The sequence below is a fragment of the Rhinatrema bivittatum genome, unplaced genomic scaffold, assembly GCF_901001135.1.
Source record: "Rhinatrema bivittatum unplaced genomic scaffold, aRhiBiv1.1, whole genome shotgun sequence".
NCBI lineage: Eukaryota > Metazoa > Chordata > Amphibia > Gymnophiona > Rhinatrematidae > Rhinatrema > Rhinatrema bivittatum.
In genome coordinates, this window is record NW_021820805.1 from 107,792 (window position 1) to 128,308 (window position 20,517).

A 20,517-nucleotide genomic window follows, 5' to 3' on the forward strand; every position below is an offset into this window, starting at 1 on the left:
ATATGCATGATTCTGCACTTTTTGGCATTGAATCCCAGCTGCCATATCTTCGACCACTCTTCTAGCTTCCTTAAATCCCATCTCATTCTCTCCACTCTTTCTGGCAGGTCCACTCTGTTGCAGATCTTAGTATCATCCGCAAATAGACAAGCTTTACCTCTATCTCTTCCACAATGTCGCTCACGAAGATGTTGAACAGAACCGGTCCCAACACCGATCCCTGTGGCACTCCACTTAACACCATTCAGGTTGCTAGCCACAGGATATGAAAAAATAGGAATCTTCTCATTCAATGCAAGGTTTACTCATAATAAAAGGCAACAGGTTCTCTTCACTTTCATTAACTTGAACATACTATATAATATCAAAGTCACAGTACTCACAGTCCAATCTGGATCAGAATAGCTTTCACACATATTCAGATTCAGACAGGGTTACTTCACAGGTACTCGGGTTCAGACAAGGTTATGGATCTTTTGGATCCAGGATCCCCAGGACAGGGTACAGCTCTCAAGCCCTTGAATTGCTGGGAACACTGGGCTAGCCCAGTGATCCCTTAAAAATCCCTGAGGATCCCTGCAAGCTCTCTATCAGGGCCACCTAGCCAGATAAGACCAACTTAGCCAGAAAAGTTGGTGGTGCTCCAGCTAACTTATCGGGCTAATTCTAGTCATGCCACAGAACGATCCTGAAGGTAGCCACATAAGTTTATTTAGCTAACTAGGACTTCATCCAGCCATTTTCAGTGAAGTGCCAGCTAGGCTGCGGCCCTCTGAATATTCATGACAATTTAACTAGCTAGCTTTAGCTGGTTAAATTGTCTGCGCACCTTGCTTTTAAATAATAACCTTCTTAAAGATGTAAATATTGTACATCAGGGCCAGTACAAGATTTTTTGGCCAGCCTAGACAGCTTAAAAATTTGTTGTTGCCTATGCCCGCATCCCCACTGGCCCTCCAATCCCCCTACCTCCCACCAGGCATCTACTGCCACTCCCATCTGCACATCCCCCAGCCCCACATGCCCATACTGAGAGACCCCTGGATCAGGGTGTATAACCTTCTGGGAGAACTATGATCCATCACATGCACTCACAGTTTCTGCCTCCCCGTCTGCATATCCAGGTGGCAATAGGGTCGCAGGGGGTGAGGCAACTGAACATGCGTAACCCATGGTTACCAGCTAAAATGGCCCTCAAGCGCCCCTTGTGGAATTGTTAATGTTTTTGTGTTGTTTCATCTGAGCATGCTCCCGTTTTAGTTGAGTCACTCCTTGGAGAGCACTGGATCGACAACATCTCCTTCTCCAACGCGCATCTCTAGAGGACCCAACTCCCTGCAGAGCATTCGTAAGCTGCAGAGGGGGAAAGGCCAACTCTTTCATCGGGATTCCTCTTGCCTAGGCATGGGGCAAACTGTTCTTACGTGAGTATGATGGGGTTGCATCAGGCCACTCAAGAGATAGGAGCAGCGTTGCCTGATGGGGATTATCAAACTGCATTAGACAGTTTTAATATCCATTGTTGTACTGGCAATGAACTGTAACAATTACCTCTGAGCTGGAGTCTTCACTTGCTGTCTTAGGTGTGTGTATGCAAGAAAAAAATCGAGATGATTAGGTTCAATTAGAGTGAATCCCATAGTGTTATTTGGAGTCGCATGGAGGGTGGGTGGCCCAGGAAAGAAGGTACACCCAAAGCTTATCCCCTTGAGAAATCCTGCTGATTTTGAAAGGCAGAGCAGAGCAGGTTACACACGCATGATAGGTCACAGTCCCTGCAGTCAGAAGCTTAAACACCCCAGTCCAGGACCACCTAGAGCCAACATGTGGGGCTAGGGAGTTGCACGTGGAGGGTCCCAGAAGGAGAGAGTTATGACTGCAGAGACCAAGGCAGGCAGAGTGGCAGATGTCCATACTGCCTTATCTGGCTATATATATATGCATGCAATGCTTCAGAAATCAATGAGATCAGAGTCTGTCATACTTTCTTGGCAATGTTTATTAGTTCTGTTTTATGATATAATGGAAGCAGAGAGCTTGTAAAGAAGATGAGCCCAGGAGCACACTATACATCACTTGTTAAGGTGAATAGGCAATTTAATCTGTTCATGAAATCTGTAATGAATTTGATTGGCAGATTCAAGTTCTGCACGTTGTATAATATTCATGGCTTGAGCTTAGGTCACTCTCTTGAACACAATGAATATCTTTTACGTTCTTGGTTGCGATATGAGATCCCAGCCACAACAACACACACGTGCATTACTACATCAGCCACATACTTTGCAAGGAAATGTTCAGACAAGATTACTGGCAAATTAATATATTTAGTTGCTCAATTAAAGTTGGCCACAGCTCTCTCCTCCCTAATGACTCTGTGACCTCCATTGTGCCTAATGTTCAACCAGTTGGTCTGCACTCCCTGGGCTGCTCTGGAAACCTAGCAAGGATCAGAGGAAACTCAACAATGGGAAAGCCACAGATACAGGAGAGTCCTCAGAAAGTTACTGTGTCCCTTTCAGTTCTTTTATGCAAAATACGGATAATGCTGGTACTAGTAGATACCAGTGAGAGAGATGTTTAATATTGCTAAAAAAAACCCCCAATATTTAAAACCTGATTTTGTTTAATATTTGCTTTAGTGCTTAGTCTAAATATTGTATGGTTCAGGTTACTTATCAGATAGGCTCGATGCTGTTCCTCGTGTTCTAAAGCACAGAAACCCAACGCAGTATGGTATATTATTAGAGAAAGAACTAAAATCTCAGAACATGGTAGTCACAGGATGCTGCATGCTGTGCTCAGGGAATTATTTTCCAGAAAACTAGGTTAACATATTAATTCTGTTAGCAAGAATGGAGCCATGTGCGTAACATTGCAGCATTATTTAAAGCTCCATGATTTGTTATTGAATGCAACTATTTGTTATTTTGACAAAGATGTTTTAATGCATTTTTAATGCCATTCACTTGGATGTCCATGAATATACAGCAGCATGATTTCCACTTTTAATTCTTTCTTCCAATCCCTTGTCTTCTCCCCTTTGTTCGTATGTCTAAATGCTTCACATGCTGTGAATAAGAAGATAACAATTAACAAAACAATTGCATTCTGCTGAATAGAAACTGTTAATAAAGAAAATGCATTTATGTCTGATCTCAGCAAATCACTCTGGGATCTAGTCACAAATAAAGACGCCATGCACACAGTATCTGCAAACGTACACGGTTCAATGTATAGCCAACAGCCTGCTTGCTCCAGTTTAGATATGATTTGGAGGGCTACAAAAGATCAAGCTGCAAGTGTCTTAGGAGAGAGGGCTGGACAGAGGGCACTCGTATATGTACACACATGGCTACAAGGACGTTATATTCTATTTATCTTTACATAGATCTGCATAAAGATCCACTGCTCTGCATCCATGCTATTCAAAAGTGCAAAAAAAAAAAAAAGCACAGTCAGTCTGCAGGAGAGGAAAAAAAAAAAAAAAGCTTATTAACAAAATGACAGCCAAGGGGACAAGGAAGGGGCAGATGGGCCATTAACCAAGTGAGCACATAGCAGACTTAGCAACCGAGCTACAGAAGAGCTACTGTCAAATAGATTTACAAAATAATACAATCTGGGCTTCATTTACCCAAATTCTTTTTGACCTTGGGAGGACAGATATGGAGATGGGGGGGGGGGGGGGGGAGGGGGCAAATGGCATCTGTTGTAAAAGCAGATGTTTGGCGGGAAAAAAAAAATTATATTCATCAAAGCCAAAAGAACTAAAAGGTATTCAGAACATGCAGGAGGGAGGAACCATCACTGATGCTCCACTCTGCTTAAAGCTGCCCACAAATCTACACCTACCCAAATACACCCAAGAAGTGCTCAGCCATGAATATTCTCCTCAGGCCAGGCCGAAACAATGATGCATCTGTGCAGTTCCTCGTGCTTCCTAGGAGAGTGATTTCTGACCATTTTAAAAATCAAATTATGTTTGGAAGCTACCTGGAGCAAACATCCTTCTCCCAATTTTTACACCTGCCCGAAGCTTCCCATGCAAAAAAAAAAACAAAACACACTTTTAAAGAGCCAATGCTGCTTTTTGTGCTGAGGATCACGGCATTTAACTTTTTATAAATCATTTGGATATAGCCTAAGATCTACATTAGCCTGAGTCAGGGGGGGTTTCAGCTCTGGTCCTGTAAGGCCACAAACAGGTTTGATTTTCATCCTAAGTAAATCATGCAAATCAGCTCTGTTCAGCCACATCAAATGACTAAATAGCCCGATAATCAGAGTGGCTTGTGGCTCATGCTGCCTGGGCATCCCTGGTCTGAGCAACAATAAGAAAGAGGAATCTTAACTAAAAGGCAAAAGGAATTTACCAAAAATAGCAAATCTCGACCACAGAATTATTTATAGGTGCATTCTTATATTCCGATAAAGATGACGCTTTCGGCTACCTGAAAGATCACGCAGAGCTAACCATATCACACTTAAAATTCTCCCAGACACCATAAGTGTCATAAATGCTGTGTCCAATGAATGACATGCAAGTATTTCACCTAAAGTGCTTTTGAAAAGCAAAAATGTATACATTGTGGTTTAACTAGATTAAACTTGATTGAAGTTGCATGGACAAATCTTGACACAGCCTGTGTCTCACCTATTCAGGCTACTTCATGCAGGAATTGATGTCAATGAGGTTAAACACTAAGCAGCAAATTTTTAGCCAGCTATTTTTTTTCAGAGCAAGCTGGCTATGTTTATGCACTTATCCCTAAGTGCACAAACATGACCTAAATCTGGACTACCATCCATGACCCCTCCCCCATCATCAAACACCCCCCTTCTTCACTGGCACCCTGATCTCCATCTGCTTCTTCCCCTGGAAACTCTCTGACTTGGTGCTGGCTCCAATCTTTCCCCCCATCTCCCCTGCTCTTCTGATCTCCATAGGGAAAACCCACGAGCCTCTAATCTCACCTTTCAGTGTCCTTACCTCAACTCAAATGAAACCCTGAAACTCCCTCCCCATCATCATCTGGAATCTGCACTTAACACAATTCCAGAGAGTCCCCATCTTCATAGGCAGAAGGAATGTGAAAGCCCTCCTGCCAGCACTACCACTCATTGCTCAGCGGTGCCATGTACTGGCATTTTATATTTACACATATACTAAAGCATTGGTGGGCAGCACAGTTCAGCACTACACATATACTGAAGCACTGATGGGCAGCACAGTTCAGCACTACACATATACTGAAGCATTGGTGGGCAGCACAGTTCAGCACTACACATATACTAAAGAATTGGTGGGCAACACAGTTCAGCACTACACATATACTGAAGCACTGGTGGGCAGCACAGTTCAGCACTACACATATACTGAAGCATTGATAGGCAGCACAGTTCAGAACTATACATATACTGAAGAATTGGTGGGCAGCACAGTTCAGCACTACACATATACTGAAGCATTGGTGGGCAGCACCGTTCAGCACTACACATATACTGAAGAATTGGTTGGCAGCACAGTTCAGAACTATACATATACTGAAGAATTGGCGGGCAGCACAGTTCAGCACTACACATATACTGAAGCATTGGTGGGCAGCACAGTTCAGCACCACGCATATACTGAAGCATTGATGGGCAGCACAGTTCAGCAGTGTGCAGCAGTGGTGACAAGAGAGCTCTCACATCCCTCTTGCCAGTGAAGACAGGGACCTTCCAGAATCATAATGGCAGATTCTGGAAAAGTAGTGGGGAGAAGGGACTGAGGGGCTGTTTGTGTTCAAGTTAGTAGATTAGGAGGGGGAATCAGAGGCTCAGGGGGATTCCTTATGAAAATTAGGGAATTTGGGCTGGGGGGGGGGGGTCAGACTTGGGATCAGATACTTGGGGAGGTTTTCTTAAGGAGACTGGAGTATCAGAGGGAAGGATCAGTACCAGCACTGGGTCCAAGGGTGTGAGGGAAGGAGCAAATGAACACTGAAGGCAGGAATCAAGATCATGTTTTGTAAGGATCTACCCCTTCTAACTTAAGGAGTTGGGTGGATCGATATGCTGTAGCTGATCAGGAGAAGTCTATTTTTAAAAATCTCTGAGTGCTGGACATAGCTGACTAGATTTTAACCAGCTAAGTTTGTTTTAGAAAACCTTTCAGCCATAGTCTAGCTAGCAAGATTGTATTTGAAAATTATCCTAAAGATAGCAGGTTAAATAAAAAAAATTAGCCGTATTTTAATTGTTCATTGGCTCTTTGAAAAACTGTACCTGCAAATTACTTTGCAATACCAACATCACATCAAACCTCGCATTTCAAAAGAAAACTTCTTAATCTTTCTAAAAGGGGAGAATCATATCAGGTAGACAGCTACAGCACTAAAATATAGCAGCAGCAAGTTGTCATCATGTACACACTCAAAAATTCTGTATTGCTTGTGTAGACCCCCCCCCCCCTCACCCTTAAGTAGAACTGGTTTAAGGGGCCATACAGTCCCCAGGATGGTATCAAAGTCCCAGGCCTCGCTTTTGCTCTGCTTTCTCCTCTCACAAGCATTTATTTTACATTTTTTTTATATTCCACTTTCTGCAGCACTTCAAAGCGGATTACATTCAGGTACTGGAGGTATTTGCAGTGCTGGGGGTAAATAGTAGTGCTGGAGGTATTTGCAGTGCTGGGAGAAAAAAAACACAGTCACTCAGTCTCACCCTCTTCTCAAACCCCGATCAGTAAATACTCACTCAACAGGAGTTCAGCGAGATGGCAGGATGCGCACGCCGACCCCGGATTTTATAACATGCGTGCGGCAGCGCGCGGATGTTATAAAATCGGGTGTACATTTGTGCGCGCCGGGTAGCGCGCACAAATGTACCCCACACGCGTAATATTAAAAATCTGCCCCAAATTGTATAATGGGCTGTAGTCCAAAGCATTAATGAAGAAGACGTATCACCCAAGACAGCTACAAATTCACTACCCGACAATGACCATTATTTCAGAGAAATCTTTCCTTCCTCAGCTGTCCAGATCTCGTTGCTTATTCAGCTTCCAAATATCAGAAATTCACTTTCAAGTCAGGTCAATCTGCTAAAATGTCTTTGGGGCCCAATCATCTCCAACTTCAAGGCATAAGAGACCACAAAGTGCTATTTGAAAGGAAAAGAACCTTGCATCACCATCCTGTCTAATATTCTGATTGGCTGCCATGACTCCATCCGACCAGTCTCCACAATCCACAAGCCTCGCATCACCATCCTGTCTAATATTCTGATTGGCTGCCATGACTCCATCCGACCAGTCTCCACAATCCACAAGCCTCGCATCACCATCCTGTCTAATATTCTGATTGGCTGTCATGGCTTCATCCGACCAGTCTCCACAATCCACAGGCCTCGCATCACCATCCTGTCTAATATTCTGATTGGCTGTCATGGCTTCATCTGACCAGTCTCCACAATCCACAGGCCTCGCATCACCATCCTGTCTAATATTCTGATTGGCTGTCATGGCTTCATCCGACCAGTCTCCACAATCCACAGGCCTCGCATCACCATCCTGTCTAATATTCTGATTGGCTGCCATGGCTTCATCCGACCAGTCTCCACAATCCACAGGCCTCGCATCACCATCCTGTCTAATATTCTGATTGGCTGTCATGGCTTCATCCGACCAGTCTCCACAATCCACAGGCCTCGCATCACCATCCTGTCTAATATTCTGATTGGCTGCCATGGCTCCATCCGACCAGTCTCCACAATCCACAGGCCAAACTCTACCTCATTTGCCTATACTCAAAACAGACAGATAAGAAGCAAATATTATACAGATATATATAACTTAAAATGATTAAACCACTAACTGAGAAATATCATACAGTACTAAAAACAAAAGATCCCATAAGAACCATGTCAATAAATAAAATACCACCACCACTAAAAAATGCACAAAACCCACTATAATCAAAAGATTGTCACTAAAAAAAACACAACAATCAATCTAAGCATTAAGTCCATTGGGTGTCACACAACCGAAAAGGAAAAATCGCTTCTGTTTCGTGTGCTTTAAACCAAGCTCACAACTTCCTCGCCTGCAATCCAGGTCTATCCTTACAATTGACAGAACCAGAGATCCATGAAGGCACGTCCAGTTTCCAAACAACAGACCAGGAGACGGGCTTTCCTCCCTTTAGTCTTGTGGCTTCGGTGCTCAATGAGGGGGGGGGGGGTCTTACGTGTCCATCTGGTCATGCTCACATACAACTTAATACAGGGGCAGATCATCAGTTATTTCACAAAAGGCCATGGTACAAGTTGTAAAGAATCTCACCGGAATAGCTGTCATGGCTAAGAATGTGAACACCCTCAACGGACCTAGAAAGAGAGCAGACAATGCAGTGACCACGTTTGTAATAACCACAGAGCGTGGAACCTGCCCCATGCCAGACTCGGTTCTCAAAGGGTGCAAGAAATATATAAATGAGATTTCTTCCTCTTTTGAACACCTGAAAACTTTATGCAGTTTCAAGATGTGCCAATATTTGTTTCAGATTATAAACTTATGGTCACTTTGCGGTTGACCCCTTACATTACATTACATTATTTCCCTTGCGAGTAATGAGGTCTGGGGATATTATTGATGCAGCCATTGCATAGCAGCAGAAGCAGGATCTTGTGCGCATCCTTAAACTAATAAAATGTTATTTATGATGTTTTCTAATTGCAATATTGCTTTTGCTGTTTACATCATCGTGTGTCCTTGTGGTTTATTATATGTGGGCAAGACCACACAGTCTTATAGCAGAACATCAAAGCTGCATCAACAAGCCCTGGACGGAGGCTACGCTTGTGACACACTGGTGTCCAGTCCACACGTGCCATCGATCGGCTCTGGTATTTCGTGACCAATAAAATGAACCCTCCCCGGGAGGGGTTAGGGGAGAGAATGAGAAAATGTGCTTCGATCTACGAGGGATCCAACCATGGGTTTTTCTTGTTGATAGTTTGCATCCATCTGGATGCAATTTGAATATGAAACGGCAGGCTTTTGAAGATGAACTATATTTTCATAATTGTTTTGGTTTATTACTGCAATCCATGGGAGTGGTGCTAATGGAAATGATGCTAGCTGGTTAAACATTACAGCATTTTAGAAAATAAAGAGGTACATGTTTTGCATGCAGTCTCACACCCTTCAAGAATAATTCAACTTTTTTTTTTTTAAATATGCTGGCAAATTCCCTAAATGTTTGTTTTCTTATATTTTACACATTCGAAAGGCTATAAACCAGTTGGAGTCAGTCCAGAGGGAAGCTACTAAAATGAACAGAGATCTTCATTGTAGAGCATTATGTAGTTAGGCTTAAAAATCCTAACACGGAGGAAAGGCGAGATAGGGGAGATATGATAGAGACTTAAAGTATCTCAAAGGTTTCCATGCACAGGAGGCGAGCCACTTTCAATGGAAAGGAGACTCTAGAACGAGGGGTCATGGGAGGAGGGTGAAAGGGGGTAGGCTCAGGAGTAATCTGAGGACATATTTCTTTACAGAGAAGGTGACGGATTAATGGAACGGCCTCCCAGTAGAAATGGTGGGGACAAAAACTGTATCTGAATATAAGAAAGCAGGGGATAAATGCAGGGGATCTGTAAGGCAGTAACGAGAATTGTAAGGCTAGATAAGTTGGATGGATGGGCAGATTAGATGGGCCTTATGGTCCTTTCCTGCGGTCATGTTTCTCTTTCTTTCTACAGATATTAAAATTATCTGTAGAATTACCCAATTTGTTGGAAAGAATTTGCTGTAAAAAATAAATTAAACAATAGATGATGAAACCCTCTTCTGATCACTATTGCATGCAAGGTGTACGTGTCCACGGGCGCACAGCATTTTTCCAGAAACTGCGGGGGCTCTGCACGCCAGACTGCACACAAGGACCAGATGAAGCTTTCTGTTCCAGCAGTCGCATTAAAAACTCACGGGCTGCCACTTCCTGTCTGCCACCACCCTCACGATGCAGATCGGCAAACGGGCAGTGCCAGCCCGTGTGTCTTAAACGTGCCCAGGGTGCTGGCCCAGACAGTAGATGTCATGTGGTGCACCGTGATGCAGTGTCAAGTTCACTGGTGCCTTCATGCAGGCAAAGCCCACACTCAGCAGCACAGTATTACTATCGGCCTAATAGTACACGCAGATAGCAGCGGCTGCAGGACTTACTCCTGGAGAAGGCAGGCACTGGCTGGAGAAGGAGGGAAAGAAGAGGGAAGATCCCAGAAAAGAGGGGGTGAAAGAGGGACTGAGGGTGCAGATGCTGGGGGAAGGAAGAAGAAGAAGCACAGAGACGGAGGGCAGATGCTAGGGAACTGGGGAGAGGGGGCGAGGCGAGGGACGCTGGCAAAGAGAAAAAGGGTGGATGATTGCAAAAGATAACCATGGGAAAAGGAGGCCGATGGAGGAACGGGAGGTGGCGATGGAGGGAATGAAAGAAAGGCGTGAAAGGTTAGGAAAGAGGATTTATTTATTTATAGCTTTTATATACTGAAGTTCAAGTAACAGGGTTACTTATCAGTTCAGTTTACATTCCAACAAGCACGCGAACAATGACAACAATTGTCTTATATTGAACAGGGAAGCGAACAGCTTGGATGAACATAACTTGGAAGAACCAGAGAAATAAAGAGTAGTAGTAGGTGGACTTGTGGGGTATCAGGCCTGCAGGTAGGGGAGGGAGTGGCTGAAGGGGGGAAGAGGGAAAGGTGAAACTATCGATTTATTAAAATATGGGATGTATACTTAGGGGAAGGCCCTGGGTGAGGGCAGTCCGAGAAGCTGTGGAGAGTCCGTGATGTTATGGGAAAGCTTGGCAGAACAGATAAGTCTTTAGTCTTAATGGGGTGGAGGGGTAGGTGAGAGCTGAAAGATGTGAGAAAGGAGAAGGAGAAGGGATGACAATGAAGGGAAGACGAGAGACTGAAATTGAGAAGAAAGATGGAGTTCATGTTCTAGTGGCAGAAGCAGTAGAGGTTGGCACGACAATAGAGAAGGCCGACAGGGTGTAGAGGGGGTGTAAAACTAGCAGTAGATGGGACCCGCCTGCACACGCAACACACACACATGCACACACTCTCACTTGCAAACGTTATGTGCACAAACGGAGTTTACTCCCATGCACACCCTGAAAGATTTAGAGGGAATACGGCTTGTGATTGGTTGAACATCTTTTGAGTATCGTTGGTCACAGCTCCTTACTTGCAGAAGCTTTTTTGATTGGAGCACAGTGATCATATGGTGCATGGCGTGTATTTTAAAATGTAGATGCATTTTATTGGCCTTCTTCTTCTTGGAATCTGCTATGCAGCAGCTTATACAAACGCCGGATACTCTCAGCATATTTCCGATTATAGATGTGAGCATCTGTTTCACCATTTTGCTTTTTTTAAACCAAGTAACATCATTGTGAATTACTTTTCTGAATACGTTCTCCCTGAATGATTTCCAAAGATTGTTATAAATGAGTTTTATATATACAAATAACATCTCCATTGAATGTATTCACCTCTTTGATTTTTTGGGGAAAAAAAAAGTTGTGGGTTGTTTTTTTTTTTGTTACATATGTAACTGTTGTTTTTCTTGTGGATTATAAAATTAACAAATATGTCCTGGGAGCCCACACATCTAAATGGGAGGCTATACTGATTGAAATTTCAACAACATTAATTCCTCTGTGAAGCAGCCCGAATGGGCAGCCCACAGATTATGTCAAGGTTTATTAATGCAACTTCAATCAAGGTTCAAAGGCAGTTAAACCACAAAGTATACAATTTTGCTTTTTAAAAAGCACTTTTGGTGAAATGCATTATTCATGGGACACAGCGTTTATGACACTTATGGTGATGGGGAGGAATTTTAAGTCTGACATGATTTGCTCTATTTGACTGTTCATGTTCCGAAAAGCACTAAGCTTGGGGTAAACGTGATATTTATCATAACATAGGAGCACACCTATCTAACTACGATAAAGAGGAATGTTGCCACGCGCCTGCATCACTGGTATGCAAATTGAGCTCTGCCCGTCTCTCTCCCTGTACTCTCCAGCTCTGCCCTCCTCTCTCTCTCTGTATTCTCCAATCCACTCTTTACTATCACTGCGCATATTTATTATTTATTTATTTATTTTTAATTTTTATATACCGAGGTTCCTGTATAATATACATATCACACCGGTTTACAAGGAAATATAACTGTTGCCTCGGGGGCAGCTTACATTGAAACACATAACTTTAAAGAATTTACAGAAAACAAACAAAGGCCTGATTAAACTGCAAAGTAGAACTATTAAGAAACATATGTACAGCAGGAGACAGGATCGGGGTCTATAATGTATTCGTATTCCTCGGGTCTAGGATTCTGGGAAAGTTTGGGTGAAAAGCTAAGACTATTGTTACTTTTTGAGAGATCTATGGCAGGGATTTAGGCGAAAGGGATCGGGGTCTACAATGTCCTCGAAATCCTTGGGTCTTAGTTCTCCGGGAAAGCTTGGGTGAAAAGCCAAGTCTTTATCTTCTTTTTGAATGTCCTATGGCAGGGTTCTAGGCGAAGGTCCGGAGGGAGCGAATTCCAGAGTAGGGGACCCGCCGTAGAAAGAGCGCGTTTCCTCAGGGAAGATTTTGCCGGTTGGGTGAGTAGCAAGTTCTTGTACGCGTTTCTAGTCGGTCTCTTGGTGATGTGCTGTTGGAGTGGAAAAGTTAGGTTGAGAGGGGAGATGTTGTGAAGGGCCTTGTGTATCATCATAAGTGTTTAATCGGCAGCTAGTGAAGGTGCTGGAGGATGGGGGTGATATGATCCCTTTTGTTAGTGTTTGTGAGAATTCTGGCCGTGGCATTAAGGACCATCTGGAGTGGTTTGATGGTGCTGGCAGGAAGGCCCAGCAGGAGTGAATTGCAAAAGTCCAGTTTCGGGAGTATGATGGATTGTAGTACCAGGCGGAAGTCTCTGTGGAGTAAAAGTGGTTTTAGTTTTTTTAATACTTGCATAGTCACATACAGTGCTTCACAAGCAGGTACTTGATAAACAAACCATAAGAAGCATGCTTCCAGATAACAGGTTGATACTTACACCCTGACCTTCTTCCTGGGCTCAGGAGAAAAGTTATAGCAGAAGGGTGCCAGCCTGGCCCCTTTCATCCCGTCCTTGGCCATCTGGATCCCAGGAGGCCGTCATCTCCTCTTCGCCTTCGTTTCTGCTGCTGTCTCTGGGCACGAGACGTTTTCCACCAATTTTACGAGGCTGCGGGAAGGCAATGGGAGGGGAATTAGAGGGAGGGAGGACGTGGCACACGAGGTCTAAAGGAGGCATAAAGTGAAGTATTGAAGACGATGACGCAGTGCAAAGGAACGAAACGGAAGGCTAATGTGGTAAAAGGTAGGGCGGGCGGAAAGGATATATGGATGAAACCTTCGGATGGCGCGCCTTGCAGGAGAGAGAAGAATGGCAGTGCGTGCTCTGAACTCAAGAGATTCCAATTAGATTCAACTCTTTATTACTCAACTGTGCGAACTGAGCAAATAACCTAATCTCCCCGTGTTCACACAAAGCTCTTTAAGACAGGGACATTAGAACCTTCCGAGATATCTTTGCAGGGCTGAGAAGAATTCATTTTTCAATCCCCCCCCTTACATGATCGCTGATGAACTTTTTCCACAGATGAATTTTTTGCAGATGCCGCTGGAAATCAGCTGGAAAAATGTTTTTCCACGGAGAACCCACAACTTGTGCAAGGGAATCAAATCTCTCAAACACGCGCAAAGTTATTTGGAGAATTAAAAAACCCAAAACCGAATAAGGATAAGTGGTCAAAGCAGTAACGCGTTCAGAATTGTATTGCCAAACAGAGATTCGGGATTTAAATAGACCACTCGCATTTTCAGAAAACAAATTCAGTTTCCTTAAATTTCAAACTGTATTCACAATTTTGTTTTAACAGAAGTTAAGTACCCTACCATACGCAATGAGATTGTTAAATAAAGAGTGATGTATGACTAGAAGGGCTCTTTTACAAGGCGATGGAGGAGGAGGATGAATGGACCTACCTGTTAATATTATACATATGCACTCAGCATAATGACATTATATGTAAAAATGTGTGCCGCAAGGTATCTGCTAATGCTGAATAGGCAAGTATTATCCCCAGTCTCAACCCAGCCAGGAAGCTGACATAACCGTCAAGCTTTATGTAAGCCATTATAATTTCAGGCCACTGAACTCGTGCGTCTAAACAGGTCACCGTGCAATCATACTATTCGTAGGGTATTAGTGGGAACTGTTTGCCATGTCGCCATTAAATAAAGAGGGCTAGGCCTAGAAAAGAAAGCCACATTATGATACTCTCCTGCTTTTTTGTACCAAATACGGTCGATTCTGTTCCTAACAAATATGCCAAAAACCGAATGCACCGCCTTGTTATTAAGACGGCTGGAGATAGCCAGATTTCACCTCTATAAACAGAGGCAACATTTTCCAGCTAAACTGTACAAGAAACCGGTTTGATGATACCAATATTACAGGAGGAGGTCGGTGCCTGCACTAGTGCCGAAATGTAGGTTAACAAATAAAACACACAGTGATATGTTTTTATTTAACCAACAACACATTTCTTGTCTAGCTTTTGAGAGCTAAAACTCTCTCCTTCAGCTCAGAATGCAAGTGGCTGAAAGCGCCCATTAAGTTAAAAAGGTGCCCTGGCCTGTTTACTCTGCAATTAAAGGGATACAGTAAATTAGCTTTTTATATACTCTTCAAAAGGTTTGCATTTCAATCTCAGGGGGCCCCGGAAAGCAGACTGACAGCGGTGCGGACCTGGGGGCTGTATGTGTGTGTGTCACATTCCACAACACTGAGGTCTCCTTCTGGTCCTGGAGGGCTAATTTCCCTGGCGCTGTGGTGAGACGGGATTAAAACAGATTGGTCAACCGTTACCAATTACAAAAGTTCTCATTACTGGCAGAAAAGGAACCTAAGGCAATGTCCAGGCTGGCTGTGGTTTCCTTTAGCATCTTCCTTCTCAGGAGGAGATAGATAAAACCCTTTCTTGGATCAGCTTCTGCAGAACCAGCAGGGTTGCCAGAGGGGACCCAGGGGAAACGAGGAGGAAGCCTCTGTTGGTAACTGCGTGCATTTAAATTCAAAAACAGCGTGCCCACTGGGGCGGGGGCAATCATCAACGCCAAATCCGTGGGTAAGGCAGTGCTGAACCTAGAGCAACGGGGTTTTAGGACATTGCCCACCGTAGACGCGCATCACAATACAATGCGCAGGCCCTGTATTATTTACGAGGTTCCCAGGACGGGGTTGGGTTTGGAATTACACACATACCTTTGCATTTTCAAACGTCTGCGTGTCTTTTTTTCATTTTTATTTATTTTTTTGTCAGAAAACCCACCCCTACAGCCGTGTGTGCCTGTTGTTTTCCTGGACTAATTTGCCAAGGAAAATGAATTTAGAGCCTCGAAATAGAAAGCGCCCTAAATGCGAGGTTATTTCGTGGAGACTCACAGCTCTCGAAATAAGTAGCCTCCCACCGTACTCTAAAATGACAGAGACTGCTGGCGCCTTGCACACTAACAGGCTGATTGAGGCCTGAGCTTTCGAGGACAAGAGTCCATGGGATGCACGGCTCTCTTCTGCTACCAGAGTATTTGGCGCCCTAGGCAAAGCTCCAGTCGTGCACTCCCCCAGGTTACCTATTGGCGATAACTCCAGCACCGCACGCCTGGCTGTCCCCCTCTGGGCCTTCTGCTGCTGGGATTCTGCTCTAGGTGACCGCCTAGTTTGCTTAACGGACGCGCCCCCAGCACTCGCAGAGCCATTTCAATTAACTCCACCCGCCTTTCAAATTCAAGGGTAGCCAGGGCCACGGTCCTAAGTCTACGGCTTGAGCGTGTTGGGGCTCCTTTTGGGTCCTGGGTGTGGCTCTTTGAGACCAGAGAAATATTAGAATCATAGTGGGACCTACAATTTAAATCTTAAAAGGTTACAAAGAAGACAGCAACTGATTAGGGTTCTGCGGGGTTCAGCCTGCAAATGCATCACTGAAATGGGGGGGAATAAAAAAATCCGTTTGGCGCAATGCACTTTTTTTTTCTGCCAAAGAGCTCAGAAGAAATGAACTCACTCGTTAATGTAAGAACTGTATGAACGCTCTGCTCTATAAATGCGCTCACTTCTACCTCACTCGGCACCTCAGTCTTGCATGCTGTGGAAATAAATCCGAATACATGCACAATGAATTGCAAAGTCCCTCGAAGGGAAGGCTGCTGTTAGGCATAGGACGCCCGGTGGGATGCGAAGAAACTTTCACTCTTATGAAACGTATTAATACATTGTGAGGAATCACTCTTCATTATTCCTTGGAGTTTACGAATGGGCAGGTTTGTCTGGGAGAAGAGCTTTGCTTGATAGCCGATCTCTCTCTGAGTCCGGGAAAGGACCCCTCCCTGTACCTGCTCTGACTACTCCAGAGTCTGAGGAAGAGGCTTTCCCTTGATATCTGACTTCACTTGCTCTTTGCCTGGCGTAGGAACTTTGCTTCGTTCCTGACCCTGCTACGTCCAACGTCTCAGGGAACCTAATATCATTATTTCTGAGTATAGTGGAAGAAAGTTACTTGATATCTGAGCTCACGATTCCTGATTCTGCGGATAGCTGACCGCGTTTCTTTCTGAGATAGTGGGGGGAAGGATTGCTTGATACGATGTATGCTTCTTAGGCAATAAGGCGAGATACTCGGACCTACACTCCACTATTGTTGGCTCTGAGAGTGTCAATCTTTGCAGTCACTTGCAAACAGAAATCAGTGAGCAAACACATTTTCTGATGACCAAAGGATCTCTGCTAGCTTGTCCTAGATGTATCACAGGGGTGATACCCTCAGCCTCCAGGGAAGATACATGCTGTATCATATCCAAGCACTTGCTTGCTATCTGCCATCTCTACTCCCCCAGTCAATGAACTGAAACAAAGCTGAATTACAGCATAAAGGATAATATATTCAAAGATCAGTTTGTTAACCAAATCTAATGGTGCAGATAGTGAAGGCAACTGCTGGAGGAGTTGCAATGGTCAGTGATTTTCTTTCCACTAGTGGTATTTATGAAGTAGCTGGGAGGAGTTATAGCAGGGTAGGCTGCCTGAATGTCTGCCTGCATTACAGAGTTGTCGCCAGTATCTGATGGCACTCAACAGCACCGAGTGGCCTATTAAAGAACTGAGACTGCAGAAGTCTGACCGGGTATGGCAGAGGGGGACGCTTACCATCCATCATAAGACCCTGGGTAGGCTGCCTGAATTCCTGCCTGCATTACAGAGTTGTCGCCTGCATCTGATGTCATTCAACGCTCCCAAGGGGCCTATTAAAGAACCGAGGTTGTGGCACACATCCACTGATGTGCTGCCTACGCCGTGCCCAAAAGAGGCAATGTCCCAAAGTGGAGATTTGAAGATCTTCGGATTGTGAGTAGCTATGCTCCTCTCCTATCAGTTGGTATGGGGAAGAGAAGGAAAGGTGCCCTTAGAGCTCTTCCATCTGGACCTATGACACCAACCCCCTTTCCCCCAACCTTCAGCTGAGAGTTATATGATTTGTACAGTCATGGATACTGAGCCAGTCAAGCTTGATGCCCTGACAAACGTGTTCCTACCAAGGTAGGGGCTGGGGACAATGAAAGTTGAGTTAAGCCCTAGTGATGATGCAGTGGGTCTTCCTAGAGATGGGAAGGTGCTTGCTTGGTTGGAGTCAATGCAACAGGAAGTTGAAGATAGGGCAAATGTGAACAGTCCCGTTGGAGCTCCCCAATTACCCTGGAGATATTATGGAGAGCTTTGAAAGGATTTGAGCAGTTCCCAACCTGCATAATTAATAATACTTTATCTACGATGGGGACATTCAATCACAGGTTACGTCTCAGAAGATGCATGCACTTAAACTGGCTAACCCTGAAACACAGTGCAAAGCATTACAGGCATGTGTTGCCCCAATGATTCAATAAAAATATAAATTGTATTGGAAATGCTTGAGAACTATTCAGGAAGATTAAATCTTTGATTCTTGAACTTTCCTAAGACATCTATGATTGCCCCTATTGGGATTATTAAAAAATAATTTATGCTGGATTTTTGAAGGTGCCAGCTGCATCAGTTCCCCCTGTATCTAAGGCGTTTTAACTTACATCTGGGTCTACTGACACTGCTTCAGCAAATAAAGAATCACCTGTTGACACTGATGATTTGTGTCTGCTTTCTTTCAGAATTCTCAAGATGAGGTACACACTCTAGGGCAGTGATGGCGAATTTCAGTCCCTGAGTGCCACAAACAGGCCAGGTTTTCAGGAAATCCACAATGGATATGCATGAGATAGATTTGCATTCAAAGGAGGCAGAGCATGCCAGTCTTTCTCATGGATTACTCATTGTAGATATGCTGAAAACCTGGCTTGTTTATGGCACTCGAGGACTGGAGTTTGCTATCACTGATCTAGGGCAACATTACTTGTCACGTATGTGTTAGAACCTGATAATGTATGCACATTGAAGGCATTCTTTCATTCCAAGATGAGGGTTTTTTTTTCTTGGCTCTAGAATTTCAATTTTTCCTGATGTTGCATGTGAAGCTCAATTTTAGACCGAAGTCTTTGTTTATCTAAAAGGCACAGTGTGTTGGCTCTTGGAGCCACACTTATGTTTCAATTTCCTTGTAAGTTTTTGATTAGATTATAATGTCAAGTCCGTGTTTTTTGGATCCTAATTCACTGTAAGGTTTCCTTAGTAATAGAGAATGACCTGTGAGTAGCTCTCCCCAATAATTATTAAGTCATTGCAACGCTTCGTCATCTTCAGCATTAGTATGTAAATAATGAAGGCTGCTTATCTTCTTTTTGGTTTCCTTGTTTCCCCCATGTTGAGATTATATGGGCTTTCTAATTAAGATTTTTGTTGCCCTTTTTAAAAAATTCCTTTAAATATGTAATGGTTCCCACACCATGGCTAGTCTGCACGCACCCTGACACTATCAGGACCTCTTTACAGCAGATATGCCGCCATCGGGCTCCCTCCCAGCTGCGCCACGCTGCCTCCTAAGGCAGATATGTGCACAGCAGCCTTGACTTTGTAGACCCTGCGGCGGGAGATGACATCAGTGTGGGCTGGGGATTTTAACCCTTATGACTCCTCAGCAACAGGTACTCCTGCAGTGCCTGTTGCTCTCTTCATTGCCTTTTCTCTCTGTTGCCCTGTCTCTTCTTGCCTTGCCTTGCTGTGCCCCTGTTTTGCCTTGCCCTGCCTGTCCCTGTTGTGTTTTTGTCCCTTTGTGCCCTGCCCTGGTCTCGTCTATCTCTGCCTGATTCTCAGTTTGACCTCGGCCTGGACCCTGACTACTCTTCCGAATATCTGCCTGCCCTGACCCCTGTTTGCAACTTGACGTTGCATGACCTCTGCTTGTGCTAGCCTTGGCCTGGACCTCAACACCACTTGCTCGCTGCCTACCCTGATCTTGGCCTGCTAATCAACTTCATCTGAATGCTCCTCAGCAGACCTTTGCCTAACAGCTGTTAGCCTCTGGAACCCAAGGACTCAACCAGCAGGGGACGGGACTGGTATGATTGAAGCCCTAGTCCTAGTGCTTGTAAAAGCCATGTCCACCTGGTAATGGCATGGGCATAGTGGGTTTGCCTGCTAAGCTGCCCTAGGAGAGCCCAAGGACTCACATCCATGACAATATATATATTTCTTAGTCTGTCCAATTATTGTGAATATCGAGTTTCTTGATTAAATATGGTCTAAATTTAGTAAAACTAAAAGGTAATAAAATAGCTGGAATCATTTTGGTGGTCTCTCTTTCCACTGGATCAAACTTCTCAGATGAGGGCCTCGTGCGGAAGGACCTGCAGGGTCATGGGATAATGTCTACTGCCAACCCGACTGTAAGTTAACAAGGATAGCCAAAGGCATATTTCAAAGCTGGTGGCAGTCATACTGGCACAATGGACTCTATCCTGGCTACAGTTTCTACACTGAAGAAGTCTTTAACAGGAAGGATTGAGGTACTGTATATGTTTCCTTAAAGCTACAAGGCAAGTTTCGGGCCCAGGAGCAACTGCTTTGAGCCCATGCTGGAAAATCACAGGCAGTGGGTTGTTACATGACATTCTACCAACATTATTATTCAAGAGAAGGATTTAGTACATGGAAAGCTGGAAACACCTGAAAATCAGGCCTAGGTGCCTGAGCCAGCATTTTTTACACATCCCTTGGAGACGTTGGAAAGATATTTTACACATCCCTTGGAGACGTTGGAAAGATATTTTTAGGAAGTTCTGAAAGCTCCCTCTGAAACTTTCCCCTCTGTGAGGGAGTGTACAGGCCTCCTTCAATCTACCTGAAAGGACCGGGCTCAGATATTCCCGCCCGGTCCTCCATAAGCTTGGGCCGCCCCCAAGGTATCTTGGGAGGAGGGAGGAGTCCAACCACTG

At 44.3% G+C, this 20,517-nt stretch overlaps 1 long non-coding RNA gene across 1 annotated transcript in view; it reads right to left on the bottom strand.

Annotated features, from left to right (window-relative positions):
- Positions 1-1,993: 1,993 nt before the first annotated feature.
- LOC115082152 overlaps positions 1,994-20,517 on the bottom strand; it is a 58,158-nt gene continuing 39,634 nt past the window's right edge. Inside the window, exons 2-3 of the long non-coding RNA XR_003854087.1 lie at positions 13,112-13,282; positions 1,994-3,071 (exon numbers count right to left, since the gene is read on the bottom strand). This is a non-coding gene — a long non-coding RNA (uncharacterized LOC115082152). The remainder of the gene's footprint in view (positions 3,072-13,111; positions 13,283-20,517) is intronic.